The sequence below is a fragment of the Mastomys coucha genome, chromosome X, assembly GCF_008632895.1.
Source record: "Mastomys coucha isolate ucsf_1 chromosome X, UCSF_Mcou_1, whole genome shotgun sequence".
NCBI lineage: Eukaryota > Metazoa > Chordata > Mammalia > Rodentia > Muridae > Mastomys > Mastomys coucha.
Window position 1 is genome coordinate 80,453,715 of NC_045030.1, and position 5,478 is coordinate 80,459,192.

The 5,478-nt window shown below is 51.5% G+C and overlaps 2 pseudogenes; both read left to right on the forward strand.

The window, feature by feature from the left end:
- The first annotated feature begins 4 nt into the window (after positions 1 to 4).
- On the forward strand, positions 5 to 962 carry LOC116085717 (annotated as a pseudogene).
- A 2,815-nt stretch (positions 963 to 3,777) lies between these two features.
- Positions 3,778 to 5,478, forward strand: LOC116085765 (annotated as a pseudogene).

The window sequence follows — 5,478 nt, forward strand, 5'->3', positions numbered from 1 at the left end:
CCCGGGAGCAGGTGGTGGAGGCCGGGCACTGGAGGGTGCGCACGCAGGTTGCAGTGCTATGTCTACTATGGTACTCTCTGAGCACAGGCGGTAATGTGGTTAACAAGGTCACATCCTATCCTATCGCTGGCACCTATGGCTCGTGCCATCCCATCCGCCTGTTTTGGCCCAGTCCCCGCCCACATCGGGCGTCTGGCCCTCTGTTGCCGCTGAGCTTCTATCTGCTTTATGAGCTGTGGCTTGCCTTTGCCAAGTACTTCGTGTCCCTGTTAGAGCCCATCAACATCTGGAAGGTGTTGTTCTCCCATGCAGACACTGTCAAGGCCACCATGCTCATCTGGGTGGTGATGATGAAGGAGAAACAGAGCACCAAGGTGTTGAGGGATCCACTACCTGAGGCTGATCAACATCCTGGACTGCTACACGTTTTTCATGATCCCCATATGAGTTCTGGTGGATCTCTTCACCTTCCTGGTCAACAGTGACCTGGCCTATGAGTCTCAGTGGCCCTGGACGCTGCTGCTCTTGGCAGTTAGTGGCGTCTGCAACTTTGCACAGAATGTTATTGCCTTAAGCATTCTCTGTCTCATCAACCCACTTAGCTACTCGGTGGCCAACTCCACCAAAGGGATCATGATCTTTACTGTGTTCCTCATCATGCTGCACAACCCAGTGACCAGCACCAATGTGCTGGGCATGATGACCACTATTCTGGGTGTCTTCCTGTACAACAAGACCAAATATGATGTGAACCAGCAGGCCCGGCGCCATCTCCTTCCCATTACCACATCAGACCTGAGCAGCAGAGAGCACTTGCAGAGCCCGATGGAAAAACCCCACAATAGTGCACTGTTCCCCCAGTAGGGTGACTTCAACACTGCAATATCTTCCTCACCTACCATTTCCAGTACAGTTGCCAAGGCCACCCAAACTACTATGCTCTCCGCTGACATGATGTGTAGGCCAGGTCAGGCCTTCTGCAACCCCTTCTTGAGCCCAGCAGCTTCAGAATATTCTGGCAGCCTGACTGAGCACATGACACATGGCAGGCTATCAGGTCTCTATTAGGAGCTCTGGGTCCTGGCTCCTAATGGGTTGCAGGATGAGACCATAGCATGAACAACCACAAACTCCAGGCAGAAAAAGAGCCACAGAGAGACCCTGGTTTATGCCTCCACTGAGAGGACACATTGCATTCGTCAACAGGTTTGCCCCTGGCATATTACAGATGTCTGGTCTGAACGTCTGGTGAGAGTAGGGACATGCTTTGCAGAACTGGCATCTTTGTGGCTGCAATCCTGGAAACCAACAGGAGATGGCATCTGGGGCATCATGAGGCTATAGGACATCAAGGCTATAGCCCAGAGGGATGGAGGACTGACATGGGTGGCATTACCTGTCCCCACCAATGCTACAGAGCTCTAGAATGCCCCAAGGCAGTTGGGCATTTGCAGCTAGTGCTGTCCAGGGGCAGCCCTACAGTGACCATCCACCCATCAGCTCTGACCTTCCTCTGCCTTGTGGGTGCCAAAGAAGGACATAGCCCTCAGCCTAGGGGGGTCCTTTGACTCTAGAGGAGCAGCTTGTGTGCTCTCCACCCTTCTGATGGTACAGAAGGCCAAGTGGTGGCAATGGCAATTTCCTCACAACCTAAGTTTCTCTGGGGAGCATCTCATCGGCCATGGGAGCTTTCATGCCTAGGTCCCATCATGCAGTACACCATGTCTAGTCAGCGGATGGAAACCATCTTGTCTCATTTAAAAATATGTGATGTTTGTTGCTGGACTCAGTCCCTCCCAGCTCAGTGGTAGCAGGCAATGCTGAAGTGTACTGAAGCTGCAGCCACAGGAGTAGAAAGAAGTATTCACATTCTGAGTACAGTGTTGCTTGTCAGTGAGGAGACTGCATGTGTGTCAGGGTTTTAACTGTGCCCCAGTAAATGGGACACCAGGCAGGTCTTGGTTTTTTCGTTAAGAATCACTTTGAGGCTTTGTTGGTAGAGTGCCTGCTTAGCATGTGTGCAGCCTTAGCTTCTGTCCACAGAATGCCACATAGTAAAGTGCCTTCCCAACACTATGGAAGCAGATTCAGGAGGATCTGGAGGACGAGGTCCTCATCTACAAAGCAAGTTCCAGACCAGCCTGGGCTTCAATGAGAGGCTGTCTCAGGAAAATGATCAGTTTTAGGGACCTGCCACGGTGGCATACTTCTAGGGGCTGAGGCAAGAAGATGGTCATGAGTTTGAAGTCAGTCTGGGCTACATAATGAGGCTCTCTCTGAAAAGCAAAGTTTAGGAGTTGGTGACCCATACGTATCGTCTTAGGTACTCATGAAACAGAAGCAGAAGGCTTTCCCAAACCTGTGAGCTCAAGGCCAGTGTGGCAATTGAAGGAAAACCTGTGGATAAGCAGAAGTGTGGGTTTTATTGTGGTCACAGCAGGTAAATGATAGGAAAGGGCACCAGGATTAGCTTGTGGTATCAATAGGTCTCAGGTTTTTTGGTTCTGAGACAAGGTCTCACAGTATAGACCAGGCTGGCCTTGAACTCATGGGATATACCTGTCTCTGCCTCCTGAGTGCTTGGATTCTTTAAAACCATGGGCACCACAGCCAGATGGAGTCATCCTCACTAAGCTTCCCAGGCTGACCTTCAACTCTTAGCATTTGTGCCTCCTCCATTGCTAAGAACTGAGCTCACAGGTATGTCATGGCACCCCAGCCCTTAACTCCTGATTTTTTGGATCCCTCTGCTTTTGATTACTTTGAGTTTTATACTGAAGGTTAGTTTATTACCTTAGTCTCCTGCTTGCCTGAGACTTGGCAAGCCCAGCCTCAGGACAGTCTCATCTGCCTTGCTTACTGGTTTGCAGAAGGAGTACCTTGGTCAGGCCATCTGTTGGTCTCCCTGGGGAAGACTGGCTTGAGACACCTGTCACTGTAGAGGTCTCTGTGGGTGACCCTGACTCAGCTCTGGACTCAGAATGAATTATGTCTTTTTGGGTCGGGCACAGCGCTCACCACCATGCTGCAGGTGGCAAACCGGGTGGCAGCGCTGCACCATGCACTGCAGCAGCTGCATGCCAGGATGCTGCTGGGCAGTGGAGATATGAAAGGGATTTGGAAAGATGACCCATGTCCCGCCAGAATTCTGGTGCTCTGGCCAGGCAGACACGGGTGTCTGTCTGCTGCGCGCCCTTCCCTACCGGATAGATGTGGGTATCCCAGTGCTCAGAGAGCGGGTGGGAGACAGCTGAGGGGAGTCACAGGTTCTTGTTCCTTGGGAGCCACAGGCAATGCTGGACACCGCAGAGGAGCTGAGAATGCATTGGAGGGCCGAGGCAGCTCAGTATGCTGAGGCCAAAGGGAAAAGTCGGGCAGGGGCAGGGGGCGGCACCCAGTGGTTCAGCATGGCTAGCCCAAGTTGGGGGTGGTGAGTTCTCAGTCTGGCTTAACAGCTGAAAACATTGGAGCCAGGTCATCACGGTGTGTCTGGGTAAAAGGAGGTAATGCATGATGGTAAGATGTTTTATTGTAGGAGAAAGAGAGAAGATTGGGAAGTGGAGGTTGGAGAGAGAGAAAGGAGAAGGAGAAGAGAGGAGGAGAAGGGGAGAAGAAGAGAAGAAAAGAAGAGAAGAGAGGGAAGATGGGGCAAACCGCCCCTAATATTGTGGAGCTAGGCTTACCTGTCTGTGGGATGGGGCATACCTGGTTGTGGTTAGATGACAGCCTTAACTGTCCTCAGCTATGAAGGTCATGAGCTAAAAGTCCAAAGGAAAGAGATCATGCATGATGTGATCAAGAAGGTGAAAAAGAAGGGCGAGTGGAAGGTGCTGGTGGTGGACCAGTTAAGCATGAGGATGCTGTCCTCCTGCTGCAAGATGACAGACATCATGACCGTAGGAATCACAATTGTGGAGGATATCAACAAGCGCTGAGAGCCACTCCCCAGCCTGGAGGCCATGTACCTCATCTGAGAAGTCTGTTCACTCTCTCATCAGTGATTTTAAGGACCTGCCGACTGCTAAATATCGGGCCGCACATGTGTTCTTCACAGACTCATGTCCAGATGCCCTGTTTAAGGAGCTGGTAAAATCCCGAGCAGCCAAAGTCATCAAGACACTGATGGAAATCAACATCGCGTTTCTCCCCTATGAGTCCCAGGTGTACTCCCTGGATTCCGTTGACTCTTTCCAAAGCTTCTACAGCCCTCACAAGGCTCAGATGAAGAATCCTATACTGGAACGCCTGGCAGAGCAGATCACAACCCCGTGTGCCACCCTGAAGGAGTACCCAGCTGTGCAGTATCGGAGGGAGTACAAGTACAATGCCTTGCTGGTTCAGCTGATCCAGGACAAGCTGGATGCTTATAAAGCTGATGACCCAACAATGGGGGAGGGTCCCGACAAGGCACTGTCCCAGCTCCTGATCCTCGATCGTGGCTTTGACCCCAGCTCCCCTGTGCTTCATGAACTGACATTTCAGGCTATGAGTTACGACCTGCTGCCTATCGAAAATGATGTTTACAAGTATGAGACCAGCGGCATTGGAGAGGCTCGGGTGAAGGAGGTGCTTCTGGATGAGGATGATGACCTGTGGATTGCACTTCGACACAAGCACATCGCAGAGGTGTCCCAGGAAGTCACCTGGTCTCTGAAGGACTTTTCCTCTAGCAAGAGGATGAATACTGGAGAGAAGACCACCATGCGGGACCTGGCCCAGATTCTGAAGAAAATGCCCCAGTACCAGAAGGAGCTCAGCAAGTACTCGACTCACCTACACCTTGCTGAAGACTGTATGAAGCATTACCAAGGCACCGTGGACAAACTCTGCCGAGTGGAGCAGGACCTGGCAATGGGCACAGATCCTGAAGGGGAAAAATCAAGGACCCCATGAGAACCATTGTCCCCATCCTGCTGGATGCCAACGTCAGCACTTATGACAAAATCTATATCATCCTTCTCTACATCTTCCTGAAGAACGGTATCACTAAACAAACTCATCCAGCATGCCCAGATCCCCCCAGAGGACAGTGAAATCATCACCAACAAGGCTCACCTCTGTGTGCCCATTCTCACAGACTGGACACTACGCCGCCAAAGCAAGCCAGAATGGAAGAAGCACATCCGTGAGCAGACCTACCAGCTCTCACGATGGACCCCAATCATTAAAGACATTATGGAGGACACTATTGAAGATAAACTGGATACAGAGCACTACTCGTACATCTCTACCCATTCCTCTGCATCATTCAGCACCACTTGTGTGAGCTCCCGCTATGTACATTGGCACAAGAATAAGGGCCCCAGGGAGTACCGCAGTGGCCCCCGCCTCATTATTTTCATCTTTGGGGGTGTAAGCCTGAATGAGATGCGCTGTGCTTACGAAGTGACCCAGGCCAACGGCAAGTGGGAAGTGCTGATAGGATCCACACACATTCTCACCCCACACAAACTGCTGGACACGCTGAAGAAGCTGAAT